The sequence below is a fragment of the Bicyclus anynana genome, chromosome 14, assembly GCF_947172395.1.
Source record: "Bicyclus anynana chromosome 14, ilBicAnyn1.1, whole genome shotgun sequence".
Taxonomy (NCBI): domain Eukaryota; kingdom Metazoa; phylum Arthropoda; class Insecta; order Lepidoptera; family Nymphalidae; genus Bicyclus; species Bicyclus anynana.
This window is the reverse complement of record NC_069096.1, coordinates 5,302,601-5,319,589: the sequence shown is the minus strand read 5'-3', so window position 1 is coordinate 5,319,589 and position 16,989 is coordinate 5,302,601.

The following is a 16,989-nucleotide window of genomic DNA, read 5'->3' as shown; positions in this document are numbered from 1 at the left end:
CACAGAGCATTTTTACCTTTGACACCTATATATAATGGACCTGTGGCATTTTACGTCAAAATTGGTCAAGGATTTAATTCTTTAAAGAATAAACAAAATTTTTTCTAACCTCTCTAACTTAAAGAAAGCTACCTTAATGGAGCGAGATAGATATTATTTTTCATGACAACATCAATTATGTCAGTTGTAACCAAATTATCTTTTGTTTTTGGTGACCCAAAATGGCTATTGTTGTGGTTCCGGTGCGACGGTATTCGAAATATTACGGAAATAATAACCAATAAGCTTGTGAATCACAAAATAAATTAAATATTATACAATGGTGAAGTGCGCAGTTGTTGCCTGCACCAACAAAACCCAAACAAAACTAGCGGGAATTTCATTTCACAAGTTAGTATTAAAATCTTTGATTTTTCTGCTGATATTGAGTATTTTAAAGGTATTTTTTTTTAATTTGTCCCATTGCTAATTTAAAGCTTTACAATACGTGGTTTTATGGGCAATCCTTTAAAAAATTTAATTATTTCACGAGTTTTGGTTTGACCATATACGTAGTGTTGGGAAAGTATTGTTTACAATATCGATGAATAGTGAACGATTGTTTGTTTCGCTATATCATCGAAATAAGCGAAAACGTATAAATTAATAAATTATTTTATGTCCTATAAGTATAGTTATTTTATATTTTTCAGATTTCCAAAAAATCATAATTTAAGACAAAAATGGCTAAACAGCATTAACAGGCCTAATTTCAAGCCATCACGATACAGCTGCATATGTAGTGATCATTTTAAGAAGGATCACATTAATTTAACATTATGCTTTCCGCGCCTCAAAGACAATGCCTGTCTATCTATCCCGGTGAGAATCTTTTTCATCGTATTCATTCTTGTTTGTGATAATATAGGAATTCCCTCATTTTAAAATATCTGAATACTTTTTTTAACATTTATTTATATAATTTTTTTATTGTCTCCAATAGTGTAAGAGAAAGATATCATTCAAAATTTGAAAAAAGTTTTTGCTTTATGTACTCATATAAATACTAATGTTGCATTTATAGTAATATTTTAGTAGATAACCAAAGAATAAAAATTACCTTAGAATTTAATTTATTAGAATTTATCACCTGAGCAACAAGTAAGACAACCCTTGCAAGAAGTGAATCTTAATCTGTTATTAAAGAGTCATGACAATGCTGTTTCCCAAAATGGAATACAAGTATTGTATTGTATTGTCAAAAACATATTTAAAAACTAAAATTTTCTTGTAACAACGTCTCAAAAAAATATGAAAAAAAAATTTATCTGGTAGAACGATAATCAAATTTTTAAAAGACCATTTATAAAAAAGTGTCAACTAGCCTATTACTTTTTGTTATGTATAACGTCCTTGTATCAAAAACTGTAAGTTTTGCAACTTCTATAAATAAATTTTGTTGATGAATTACGATTTTTGTTTCCTATTGCCTTGAGGATTCAGTGCATAAACTGTGCGACTTGGCGAGTTTAGTATTAGGTTGGTGGTCTAGGACAACATCATATTCATTTGATAGTAATCGTTACACATCCAAGACATAAACACAGGCCAACATTCGTGAGTGCCAATACAAAACATTGTATAGTTTAAATAATTTATAATATACCATGTTTATTAAGTACCACAGAGTAACCAGAGAGAGTCTTTACAAACTGCATGCTGAAGCGGGCACCCATAAAAACCCATAAAAAAAACAATAGTCACACTTCTCCTTGACATTTGCATATAAAAACAATAACGTAAATTGATATAATAATCAATAAAAAAGTACACCATCTTATTTCTTTAGTATTTGAAAACAGTTTTTAAAATATTTAGAAACATATGACGCCATTTTTTTTGAATGATATTGAAAATTACTGATGCGACGGTTCGTATCGTACTGACAAGAGAACGTATTCGTTTTTGAATTTCATATTCGTAGCGGGTACGACACCGTCATGTTCCGTACACTCCATCTGTTTATTATTGATTAATCTGTGTTAAATACAAAACACTATAATGAGAAAGTCAATTGTATGGAATTTAATATTATAATAATGTAAGACAGAATTTAAAAAGTTTCGTTTTAGTAAACATATTTTGTATAATTTTATATCGATTGCTTAATTATTATCGATAAAACAGCCCTAGCTCAATTTGGTGACCAAACATGGTTACCGGAAGCCTCAACGAAAATTACTTGTCACATATCCTCTATTATTTATGTATCTAAGGTACAGACAGTAAGCGTACATTAGTTTCAACTGAACTAAGTTCTACATAGACCATAGTCCAAATGACTACAAGAAAAAAACATCATTATTCCAAGACTAATGGCGCAGAATAGGTTGCACATCTAAATTGCCTAACTTCAAGTTTGTAGCATAAAAATCAAGGACTCTCATACAAACTTGTGAGAACCTCTAGACCTCTTTAATCCGGCCCTATCGCAATCCATTATTAGGAGATACCTACTAACTGTGGAATTGACTACCTCCCTGCCAAATTTCATCTTTGTACGTCAAGCGGTTTTCTAAATTTCGTGAACAATTTCCCGCAACATGGAGATATTGCTTATTTTTCTGGTCAGGCTACATTAAAGAAATATTTGTTTTTGAAATTCACATTAAGTAGAGTAGAGATTTGTTTTTAGCCGTGAGCAAAGAGTAAATTAATATAAAATTATTATTACCGTACCTTAAGTGAGAGATACGGACAATATATAATGTATCATCTATGATACGGACCGCATGACGTAAAGTCAAAAGTAAAATTACGTACTCTGTCACAGAAAATATATGTACCTACAAGTTGTACCTACTTATAAATTTATGAAACCAAATAGTCGGGAAAGAGTGTATTAGGAGTGGATACAACAATAGACCAACAGGGCGGGGATCGAACCACCAACCCTCGGTGATGAGTTCGACCGTTTTACCGTAGACTTCTTCTTCGGATCTCCTCATTTCTGATTCGGTCACGCAGAGATACTCCTAGCATAGCTCGCTCCATCGCCCTGTGTGACTGAGCCTTCATATGAGGCCCATAGTTAACGACCAAGGATTTAGGGTGATAACTGATAATGTTAGTACATTCTGACCATGGTTATGTGCCGACGGCTAAAAGTGCTCTCCGAGGGACGGGTTTGTAAAGTTACCAACTTCCCAATACCCGGCTGAGAATTTTAACTATCTTAGAAGAAAGAAAACTCAGTATCTTATATGTAGCCCGACTCAGGATTCGTACTCAGTATCTCGAGATCCGAAACAACCCACATTTGGCTCACTGTTGAGCACAAGTCTTCTTTCAGAATGAGAGAGGTTTGGCAAATTGGCAAACTTCACACACGCAGAGATTTAAGAAAATTATCAGGTTTATATTTAGGTATATTCAGGTTTTATCACGATGTTTTTACTTCACCGCTTGAGACACGTGATATTTAATTTCTTAAAATCCACATAACTGAAAAGCTGGTGGTGCATGCTCCGGACCGGATTCGAACCTAGATCCTCCGAATTTATTTATTTATTTATTTATTTATTTAGGAAGACCAACCGCAGAACATTGTATCGTGTATACATATTGATTACATACGTTGTGTTCAATGGTGAATGTTCAACTTATTATAGATCTTCACAACGTTTACAATATTTAAAAAAATATAATACATAGTTCATGTCATCTAACTACAATATATATCTTAATTCTAAAAATTAAAAAATATTTACTACAAATTGAATTAAAACAAAAAAAAAAAAAAAATACAAATTAAATTAAAACAAACAAAAAATGAAAAAATACAAATTAAATTAAAACAAACAAAAAATGAAAAAATACAAATTAAATGAAATTAACAGAACAAAAGTACAATAATTCAATTCAATTCAATTTAAATTTTTGGTTTTATGGGTACAATAATTGAATATCGGTTATTAAATCAAAATGTAAAATAAAATAATGTCAAATAATGTCAAAAAAATGCCAAGGAATAAAAAAAAAATGTCAAGGAATAAAAAAAAAAATGTCATGGAATAAAAAAAAAAAATGTCAATAATGTCAATAATTTTCAATAATTTTTCGCCGAAAGTCGATATATTTGTTGTGGAATAAATCGATGTCTTTCTGTTTTGTCGCAAAATTATTATAAGTATCTGATATCCTTGGTAAAGGAGAATGTTGACCTAATTTAGTTCTATATGGCTTGTGGTATAGCAATTTGCAAGGATACCGAGGTTTATTCGTGCGTGGTGTTCGAAAAGAAAAGCTTTGTATTAGCTCTGGACAATCGATTTCATTATTGAATAATTTGTATAAGAATGACATCGACAATAACCGTCTTCTATTTTCAAGACTGTCCCTCTTAAAAAATGTAAGTCGGTCCACGTAATTACTAAGATTTTTATTAAATCTAAAGGAGAGTTGCCGTAACAACCGTTCCTGTACTCGCTCAATTCTTTTAATATGAATATTAGTGTATGGCGCCCAGACTGCACAGCAATATTCGAGTTTGCTCCGTACGTAGCAATCAAATAGTTTTATAATTGTGCTACATTGCTTAAAGGTTTTAGAGGTCCTGAGAACAAATCCAAGTGATTTATTTGCTAATTGAAGAGTTTTGTCTATATGTGGCACAAACGTAAGTTTGCTGTCTAAAACAATTCCTAAGTCCCGAATAGTGTCTACTTCATTCAACTGTTTGTCATTGATACTATAGACAGATAATATTTTTTTCCTGTTCCGTGTGAATTTGATATGATAACACTTGTTAACATTTAGAGTCATTTTGTTTGTAATACACCAGTCATTTAACCTAGTCAAATCTTCCTGTAATAAATTTATGTCAGCATTGCTTCGAACAATTCGCGTCAGTTTCAAATCATCCGCAAAGAGACTTGCGTTGCTATTATGAAATATGTCAGTTATATCATTTATAAATATCATAGATATATAACTACCAGATGTAGCCCTAAAGTGACTTTGGATTCTAGAGCGTGACAGGCTTATGTCACTCGGCTTATATTAAATAGGGACACGAGATTTTTTTTTGTCACTTTCAGCATGGTCGATTTTTTTGTTTGGCAAACGTCGAATGTTTGATTGATGGTTGACAAACACAACACGTATCCAAGCAGTTATTTAATTTTTAGTAAATTGAGTATTATGTGGTACAACATTGCGGTTACGATATTAATTTATAAGTTATTGTGCTATGGTGGGGTGTTGTATTTTAGGCTGCAAAAGCCGCAGTGAGCGGAAAATCGAAGGAATTACATTTCATTAGTAAGAAACCATAAACTTCTTTGAATGATAATATATAGCCTACATTTGTTGGAATTCGAAGCTAATTGAATGTGATAAGCGTTAACTAGAGTATCTTCAATGGCAATATTTCGTATTTCGCTATATTTCAAAACCTAACCTTTTCTTTATTTACTTCAAATGTGACCATGTCCCATCTATTAAACTTCCACTAAAATAAAAGAATTAAGTAATTTTTGGTAAGACGCTGTAACTAATTCTTAATAAAGTAAAGATTACACTCTTTACCACGAGTCTAAGATGTATGGCAACATTTTGTTATGATGGCTAAACGTGTGCTATTAATCTCTACTAATATTATAAAGCTGAAGAGTTTGTTTGTTTGATTGAACGCGCTAATCTCAGGAACTACTGGTCTGATTTGAAAAAATCTTTCGGTGTTAGATAGCCCATTTATCGAGGAAGGCTATAGGCTATTTATTATCCCCATATTCCTACGGGAACGGGAACCACGAGGGTGAAACCGCGTGGCGTCAGCTAGTATTTAATACTAGAGGATATGCTCGATTTCCCCCGCATAAGTAGTTCCCGTTCCCGTAGGAATTTTGGGATAAATAGCCTATGTGTTATTATAGGTTATTTGTGTGCCAAAATTTGGGGAAATCTGTTTAGTAGTATTTGCTGAAAGATTACAACAAACACACACTCACGAACTTTCACATCTTTAGTATCAAGAAAGATTAGCTGAAAGTTTAAAAGCCTGTGCTCCTACCATAGGTAAGAATTGTAGGCAATGGACTGATATCATGTTATGATTTAAGTTATCACCGAAAACACAATTAAATTATTCAAAGTTCTTTTATTATCTGAAAGAATCTTACTTTTTAATATATCTGATCCTATTTATCGTAGTAGGACTTCATTTAATTATATTTGCAGATTACCCCAAAAACGTGTAAATAAATGTGTATGGCAACATTTTGTTATGTAATTTATGAATGCAAGTGTAGTGTACATAATAATATAATACACACGCACACTTATAACCTTACATAAGGCTGTTTCACGGGCGGCCACGCGATGGCTACGTCTAGTTGTTCTAAGTCTATGATAAATATGTTAAAGAAAAATTGATGACAGAGGTCATATTCACTGGGCTGTCACGGCTTTTACGGTCTATTCGCCACACCTAAATCAGGTTGACATAGTGAATCTGGCATCTTAATTATTATCTTCATAATATTTTTATTAACATAAAATGGAAGCGACTTCAAAGACGTATTTCAGTTATTTTGATTGTAGTACAAAATTACTAAACCGATTTTTCATGAAAATGAAATGGGACTAATCTGGAAGTATGAACAAAAAACATAAATAATTAGTTAATAAATGGCGAAGATAAGATGTAAAAAACATTAAAAAAAAATAATGAAAAAATACCACCAACTACAAAATTATAAAAATGTTTTACTATACTAAAAAGCGAAAAATAACATCGTATGTGCTACCTTCTCAGTTTGCTCAGTGCGATCAGTTTGAAGGCGGTACCAAGTTAATTAAAGCCGTTTCTGAAAGAACTGTCTGAAAATCCTAAATCTTTATGATTTAAACAGCTTTTTTCAAATCGGTTCAGGTGTCCTCGAGTAATCGGTGAACATACGTAAAAAAAAGCTTCCGACGAATTAATAACCTCCTCCTTTTTTTGAAGTCGGTTAAAAACCCACATACGCGTCGAACCTCCTCTTTTGTCGGAATCTTTTATTACCCAGTTACCAAGTGAATGACGGTGTCGGAACTGAGTGATGTAATCGTATGAATAGCTCAGCCGATTAGTTCCGGAATATTCCGGATGTAGGCCTATCTACTGTCTTGCCTTCACTTTCTAAGCCAAGCTGTTGTTTGATATACCTACTTCACATGTCGCTATTATATTATTATTTTTCTTTTATTATTCTATACTAGCGGATGCCCGAGACTTCGTTCGCTCGGAATTCAGTTTTTCACAAATCCCACAGAAACCATGGATTTTTGTGGGATGAAAAGCCAAATTTCAGCCAAATCTCTTCTATAGCCGCAGCGTAAAGGAGGAACAAACACACACACACACACACACAAACTTTCGCCTTTATAATATTAGTGTAATGTGGTAGTGTGACAAGTTAGACCTTGACTACAATCTCAACTGATGGTAAACGATGATGCAATCTAAGACGGGAAGCGAGCTAAAATGTTAGGAAGATGAAATCCACACCCCTTTCGGTTTCTACACGACATCGTACCGGAACGCTTAATCGCTTGGCGGTACGTCGTTGCCGGTAGAGTGGTAACTAGCCACGGCCGAAGTCTCCCACCAGCCAGACTACTTTATGTAACTAACGTATAGGTAACTGTATCGCTTCATTTGCATCTCTGTTTCAAACATTGAAACGGACAATGACCTTCAAACAGCATTGTATACCGGTTCGAAGGTCTACAGCCTAAATTGTCTTCGTTTCGTAGTTAGCTTCGGAGGACTTGAAAGTAAATAAAACATTGAGTAGGTTTTAAATTTTGCTATTCAGAATTCAGATACCTATTTCATATGATAAATAATATCTTTATATTTAGAGATATGAAAGTTTTAATATCAATCTTATCATATAAATTTTTCTTTACTTACCTATAAAAAAAATAGCAAAAGCAATACCCGCGTAGTTCATCATCAGTTACCGTGGGAATAGGGGGATTAAAATATAGCCTACGGTGAAGATTTAGCATACTATTAGTAAAAGAATTTTCTAAATCGGCTATTGGACTATTGGCCTAACACGTCTCATTCGCAGCCTCAAGCCAAATATGGGTTGATAATGATGATAATGATGAAAGGTTATTTAGTTGTCTATGTTGTTGTAATATGTCAAATTAAAGCTTATTTTATACTCAATTTAATTACTGTATTGACTTATTTTATGCTAGTTCATGGTTTCCTCGATTTTGTATGAAAAATGTGTTAGGCCGCAATTTAACTAGGCAACCTATTTGTTATGTATCATTATGAACATTATCTGCCATTTGTTTCAAAGCACTAATGAATAACAGATGGGGTTATATACTTCTAATGCCGGATCTTAGACCAACATAGTCAACGGAAAGAACATAGCAAGTGACCTTTCAAACGAATTCTAGATCCGCGACACGTGCGCAAGCCACATGCGCTGTGTGATCGGCATCCTGAGGCTCCACAGAGCAGCTAGGTAATACGGTGAATCACCTTGAGTGACGTCACCGCAATAAATTCGGCTGTCGCATTCCGTCCACGCCGCAGATTATATAAAAGAAAGTGGCGCGGCCGCGACGCGACCTTGCGCGGTGAAAGGCGGGGCGCAAGTGGCACAGCCGGAACTGAACTCGGCTCGCTCTTCCCACGGACCGATCTGCGCCTCTCGCCAGCCGATGCCGTTATGCGCCCGCGCAACTTTCGGTAACCGGTCCGCTGGTAGCGCAAAAAATACACTACTGTTGGAGCTCTGTCAGAAGATTATCATAACCCATGGAGTGCCGCAAACAGCCTGCATACCCTTTTTTTCCTTGGGAAATTCTCATGTATATCTCCTCGCCACGGGGAGGCGATGTCGGACTTAAACCGACTTAAACCCCTCGGTGTTCGTTCGAATGTTTCGTAAGCTACCACAATCCAGCCAGCGGCAGCCGAACATCAGGCTCTCCTCAAGTGTTGAAAGCGCATCGGGAACACTACAAGCGTCTACAACTCGAGAACTTATGTCTGGTGGGTGACAGATTCCCCGTATCCATCACCCAGAGGTCCTCGTTAAGGAGGCAAATGACCAACCATTCCCTAGTATGTTTTTTAATGTTGTATGGGCTTGCGCTTGACTACAATTAAGTCTGATGGAAAGCAATGATGAGGTCTAAGTTGAAGCTCGCTTGACTAGAAGATGCCTGTTCACTCTCTCCTTGAAGGTGCTCAAATTGTACGTGTCAGGAACAGTTGCCGGAAGGGCATTCCACAACTTAGCAGTTCTTGCGAAATGCAAAACGTTTCATGCGGGTTGATGTCGACAACAAAATAATAGTTCTAGTTATTATACTATCAGCCTGGTGGATGGAGCATTCTAGTTTCAGTAACCAAGCTGTTAAACGTCTGCCAGAAGATTATGTAACCCAGGGAATGCTGCAATCAGTGTGTATTGGGCTAAGTCTGTGAAGGCTAGACTTGACTTGCTGAAATTGGACTCTAACTATAGGCCTTATTATAAGCTCAAAGTCAAATGGCCTCACCATTGCCACATCGGCTTCGCGACTCGCTGAGCTATGTCAGTGACTTTGGTCCTTCTGCGGATCTCCTCATTTCTGATTCGATCACGCAGAGAAACTCCAAGCATAGCTCGCTCCATCATCCGCTGAGTGACTTTGAGCCTTCCTATGAAATCTATAGAACCTCTACCTAAAATTCCTCCACTAACCCTTTACCAATGCTAAATAAAGCTTAAATACATCACCATCACAAATCTGTCCCAAGTGTATCGTGGTGTATCGCTTGTGAAAGCTGTATTGCTCTGTATAATAAACAAGTAAAATGTAACACGTAACACCGTTACAGACAAGCAAAAACGCTCAATTCAAACTTCGAATCTTTACTGTTTTTTTTTTACTTTATTTGTGTAACAACACCAATTGCTTCGAAGGAAAAACAGTGTTGTTGAAATGCAGTAAAAAATAAAGTTTTTTTTAATTATACATATGTACAGGTACACTTCTGTACTAATATTTTAGAGAGGTAAGTTTGTGATATTGTAGGGGGTAATCTATGGATCTAAAACCGATTTTGAAAATTCTTTTACTACTAGAGAGCCACGTTATTTTCGAGTGTCATAGACTATATTTTACCTCCATATTCTCGCGGGAACGGGAACTACGCGGGTGAAACGGCGGGACATCGGCTAGTCCATACTAATATCATAAATATCACAAATATTGCCTATTTGATTGTTTGTTTGCATTGACTAGGCTCCGAACCTACAGAACTATTTGAAAAATTCTTTCACTGTTGGGAAGTCGCACTATCCCCGAGTGCTATAATCATCATCATCATCATCATTATCAACCCATATTCGGCTCACTGCTAAGCTCGAGTCTCCTCTCAGAATGAGGGCGTTAGGCCAATAATCCACCACGATGGCCAAATGCAGATTGGCAAACTTCACACACGTAGAGAATAAGAAAATTCTCTGGTAGGTATGCAGGTTTCCTCACGATGTTTTCCTTCACCGTTTGAGACACGTGATATTTAATTACTTAAAAGGAGGCATATCCCATAATGATGAATTAAATTAATACATGCACACTGCTTGACATGGCCCAGAAATAGAACCTAGGTCCTACAGCTGACGTACTAGCCACTGAACCAACACAGCTTTATACACAGGCATAGAACATACTTAATTAGATTAATATAAATAAAGATAAAACCAATACAGAGTATCCTATGCCACAGGCACAGGCGACGTCGAGAAATAAAAAAAATAACCTTAAAACATTGTATGTAACGAATGAATACAGCCTTCTTACATCTCGCGAGAGTGAGACAGAGAGAGGTTGCGGAACGCTGGCCTAGAATTTAGACAATTTCCGACCGCCACAAGCTGCCTCGACCGCCGCGCGCTTAGCAACAAGAGCTTTACGTAGGTACCTATTGAAGCTTTATCTATACATGTACATAAGTAGGTACATATAAGGAGTTTGGCGGGAAATTGTAGGAAACATGTAGCTCTTTTATTTTCATTGATTTGCTGCTTTGTAAAGTTCATTTTATTCAAAGATGCTGCTGCTTTATACATATTAAGCGAAAGAGTTTGTTTGTTTACTTGAACGCGCTAATCTCAGGAACTATTGGTGCGATTTGAAAAACTCTTTCAGTGTTAGATGGCCCATTTATCGAGGAAGGCTATAAGCTAATATTACACCCATATTGCAATTTACACGATATCAAAACACAGACAAGTTTTTTTTTGTGATTTTTGTCTATCTGTCTATCTGGTATTTGTCGGTTTGTCCAGGCTTATCTGTAGAACTGATTTTAATGGGACTTTCACTGGAAGAAAGTGGAGGTTATTAACCAATAAACTGGGTAATTTTCATACTGGAAAATCAATCGTTCCCCATGTAATTACTGATAAGTGTATCTACCACTTCCATCGAATCAGAAATGAGGAGATCCGCAGACGAACCAAAGTCACTGAAATAGCTCAGCGAGTCGCGTAGCTGAAGTGGCAAAGGGCAGGCCACATACTTCGAAGAGCCGATCGACGTCCCAAGGTGCTGGTGCTGGAATGAAATGAAACCACACACAAAAAGCGCAGTATTGGTCGACCTTCACTATTCTCCACACCGTATACTCACTGGAACGGGAAATACGCGGATGAAACCGCGTGGCGTCGGCTAGTATATGTAACATTAAGTTAAACGTAACTTCACAAGTTAGGCCTTGACTACAATCTCACCTGATGGCAAGTGATGATGCAGTCTAAGATGGAAGCGGGCTTTTTTTTATTATTATTATTCTTTACAAGTTAGCCCTTGACTACAATCTCATCTACCTAATGGTAAGTGATGATGCAGCCTAAGATGGAAGCGGGCTAACTTGTTAGGAGGAGGATGAAAATCCACACCCCTTCCGGTTTCTACACAGCACCGTACCGGAATGCTAAATCGCTTGGTAGTACGTCTTTGCCAGTAGGGTGGTAACTACCACCAGCCAGACCTGGACCAATTAAGAAAGTCTCATCTGCCCAGCCGGGGATCAAACCCAGGACCTCCGTTTTGTAAATCCACCGCGCATCCCACTGCGCCACGGAGGCCGTCTAATCAAATTTCCAATGAGATGCCGAAAAGCGTCTTATTGGAAAGCTCGAAAGTTTCGTTCAAGTTTTTCATTAAGTTCACCTGCACCTATGGAGCGGACAATAGACATCGGCGCGTGCGCCGGCCGCGAACCCGGATGCGGCCGTGTGACGTAACACAGCCTTCGCCCCCTCCCCCCTGCCTCTCCGTCTGCACTCCCCCCCTGCCCCGACACTGCACGCGTCTGGCCGAACGTCTGTGCCGACTGCTTTGATCGTGTCTTGTCTGTGTTTGGCTCAGTTAATTAATCCCTTAAGCGGCTAACTAATGTACAAGTAACTCTATCTATTCTACAGTGTCTTTAATGATTTATTTATATTTTAGTAGACTACTACAACTATGTACTTACTCGTAATTGTAATTGCTCTTTGTAGACTTGTCATAATCTATACAGACTATTTAACATTATTCAACAATAATTTTTGATGTTACTGTTCCACATGACGTTAAAGCTGAAAAGGAATAAGTATCAAAATACTTGAACCTTGCTCACAAGATTACCGCCATGTGGAATGTTGTGTCAACTATTATTGATCCGATAGTTGTTTCAGTCAATGGTCTTATAGTGATGAGCTTCGACCAACACCTTAAGAAGCTTTCGCTCCGACGATCCGACTCTTGATCCAACAGTTAATGTTGGATCAAGAGTCGGATACAGAAGGCAGTGATTCTTGAGACGGCGCGTATTGTGAGGAGGTTCCTCACTCTGGAGCCCTGACCACCGGTTGATTGGGCACTCTAATGTCCCGCAGCGGGAGAGTTGTTTTTATTTTTTATAAATGTTTATTACCTAGTGTTTGTATGTAGAACATTTAAATTCTAAAAAAAATATAGAAATATTTTAAAAAAAAAAATATTTTTTTTTTAAAAGGAGAAATAAATAAATGAGATAAAAACAATAATTCTATTCAAAGGCACAACATGTCAAAGCTATACGCATTGCTATTTGCTAATGTTCTGGTTTGGGCTATATTGCAGGAGCTTTTTTTCTTCAAAGAAATTTTCAGAAAAAGTAAAAACCCTCAGACAGTACACCTTCGTGCCTCGGAGAGCACCTTAAGTCCTTAAGTCAAACCCGGTTATCTATACTAATATTATAAAGCTTAAGAGTTTGTTTGTTTTAACGCGTTAATCTCAGGAACTCTAGGTCATATTTTAAATAATTTTCTAGTTTTAGATAGCCCATTTATCAAGGAGGCGATAGGCTATATAACCAAGCGGGTGAAACTGCGCGGCGTCAGCTAGTTATAATTAAAATCTGATAGTGGTTGTTATAGAATTTATCTCTATCACTCTAAACTCGCCAACCAGCACTTAAGCAGCATGGTGGGTCTAAAACTTTAAGCTCCATAATTAATTAACTACCCTTCTCCAATACGGAGGGAGGTCTACTGATAATGACTAGAGGTGAGGCGTATATACTGGAGCAGGTCTTAACACTAGGTTTGTTGGAAGACGTATGGCGTACGAGTACGGAGCAGGGACTTATACACGTATTAAGCGTATTTAGAAGTACCGAGTACCGAGGAGCGCAAGACGCCAACAGAGTGCGAGTCCAATACTCGCAAATACTCTAACGGTCCAACCAATACGGGACGTGTTCAGAGACGCGTTCGATTAGTAATGTGTGAGTGAGAGACTTCTATCAATGCCGAAAGAAAATAGACTTTGTTGTCTAGACATAAGACCGGTTTTTCAACGCAATAAACACTTCATACTCCAACAGACAAAACATCGCGAGACGCGTTCCCGGACGCGTTCGTTTAAGAATGTGTGAGTGACGTCCCACTGCCGATGAAAAATTGTCTTTACTTTATCAAACATAAGACCGATTTTTTAACGCAGTATACACTTAATACTCTTAATACTCCAATATTTGGAGTCCCTGATTTTAATCCTTATTTTAAAAACATAATGTTTATTTGTTTTAGTATGATTATTTATCCGCTAAAGTAACAAGTTAATGTAACCCGACAGTATCATGAGGTAATATTAAAAGAAATAACTAAATAATAAAATTAAATTGAAATTTTGAAATTAATGACTGAAATATTTTTGTTTGCAAATTTTTTTCTTTTTTTTGTGGATTACAAAAACCAAAAATAGTTGAAGAAACCAATTGAAAAAAACAAAATAAAAAGACAAAAATGATTTTCTGTTACCCGGGATCGAACTCAGGATTCAATTTTTTTGTACCTTGCGTACATACCACTAGTCGAAATGACTACGTAAAACTCGTTTGAAATTAATGTACGTTTAGTATCAGATAATATGACATAAATCGCTGGCCACTGAGTATTTAGGAGTACGTATCTATTCTATAGGTCCTAATGGCTCGTACTTCTAAATACTCGTGGAGCTAGTCTTTGGAGCGCGTCTCTCGGCGTACTCGTACTCGTAACACTCAGTACGCGTTTTAGCGAGTACGACTCACCTCTAATAATGACGATATTACTTACATTACAAAGTCAAAGTCAAAGTCAAAATTCATTTATTTCAAATAGGCTTAGTGTACAAGCTCTTTCGAAACGTCAGGTTAATATTAAACTTAAGATAATGGTGATAATAATTATTCGAAAACTAAAAATTAAAGTTACGAGGGTTCCAAACACGCCTTGGTCCGAGAAGAGCCCACAAGAAACTCAGAAAAAATCAAGAAAACTCAGACTTACAAAAATACGTTTCAAAATAAATAATCACCATAATAATATTGTTTCTATGACTTAGTCTTATAAGTTAAGTCAGTAAGTTAAAAATTGTTGTTGTTATTGGAAATACGACTCTGAAATGTGATCGCTTGTAGAACTCTTCACAAAGTTCAGTGACCTGCAGCTGGCTTTGAAATGAATAGATCGGTATAGCCGAGCTAAACGAGTTTTGAAGCTGAATTGGCAAATGTGGTGTTGCACCATAGTTTTTCATCTATATATCTGAAAAAACAACGAAATTGATGGGTAAACAATAAACATGTATGCCTAACCTTAATCAACAATCAAATATGGCACTGTTATATACAACACTAGTGGACGCCTTCAACTTCGTGCGCCTTTAGACCTCCTTAATCCGGATGTCGCTAAATCCATCTACTACCGATAAACTACCTCCCTGCCAAATTTCATCTTTGTGCGTCAAGCGGTTTTCGAGATTTCGTGATTCACATAATTATATATCAAGATTACAAACAACACTCAGTAGTTCAGTTCAATTCATCTTGGATTTAAGAACTGATTCTGTCTAACAAAATAGTATAGATTCAGAGTTCAGACGTTCACTCTCATCAAGCCAAGCTTTAAAAACACGTGAATGGCATCCGAAATGCCTTTCAGAATTATTTAATTATTTCATCTGGGTACTACTTATTTTAGGTTTACGTAGGTCTATAAAAAAGTTAACTTATATGCAAACGTATTAAATGACCACGTATTAAATGAGAGCTTGTCGTAACTCTGTTTTTTTGGGACTTAGGAAAGAAACGTATGCGCCTCGGGTCACTCCTCAGAAGTGTTAATTTTAACCTGCTGCAGCCGTTGACGTGAGAGAGCGGTTAAAAAGGAAGCCAGAGAGTGTACCCGTAACGCGTTACGTTACGAAACAGGTTAGCCTCCCATATTTTTTTTAAATAAGTACAATTTTGAAGTTATCACTTCAAAATTGTACTTATTTAAAAAAAATATACTTGTTTAACTTATGGTTATTCGTTTGTTTGAAAATATGACTTTTGCGATAACATGTTAGCAAACATGTAATTAGGAGGAGATTAATAATTAATTAATGCGGCACAAATGACTGAAATTATTATTTTAGATTGAATATAACGTTACTCACTCGTTACGGTCTGAAGGCGGGACGTTGACGTCTCGCTTGTTCTCTGCCCATTTTATTCGTTGAATTTGATCTCGGCTTTATGACGGTGCGTTTTAGTCTAAGATCCGGTGTTATAAATATATACCCTCATCTGTTATTTATTAGTGATATAAAAGATCAACAATATTCACAGTGACACATTACAAATAGGTTGTCTAGCGGATAGACTCATTTTTCATATAAAATCATGGAAACCATGAACTAAACTTATTATGACAATAAAATGAGCTTTCATTTGACATATTAGACTACTAATTAACTGATAATATAAAACATAGCTCAACTGTTTATATCTGACAAACCCACAGTTGCATTGTAAAAGCAGGCAACCTTTGCGTTTTTAATTCTGTCGGGTCTTTTAACTAGTGTTCGATATTTTTAATTATCAATGAGGAAAGTGTATCAAATAAATTTAATTAAAAAATTAATCATATATCTATAAATATATCTATATCTATAAATATATATATATCTATAAATATATAAATTAATATATAATATCCGGCCGCAATTTAACTAGGTAACCTGTTTGCAATGAGTCAATGTAAATATTTTCTATAATTTCTTTCTTACTCCAAATTAATAACAGATGAAGGTGTATATTTTATACGCCGGATCTCGAACTATTTCTTGCCATAAAGTGATATAAGGTAATGCCGCTATGCGATGGATTTGCCTTTCACCGACAATCTTTCACGTTAAAAATGTACTGGTGTACCAACTGTTACTTATAAATAAACATAAATCAAGTATAGGCGTGGTACGAAATATACACCAAAACTAATCTGGTTGTTTTCATCTAAGTATCTTAGCATAATATTTTTGATGCTTAACCCTACTAATATTATAAACACGTAAGTTTGTATGGATGTTTGTTACTCTATAACGCCGCAACTGAACCAATTTTTTGTTATTCTGGGTTTATCTGCGATCAATAAGAATTCG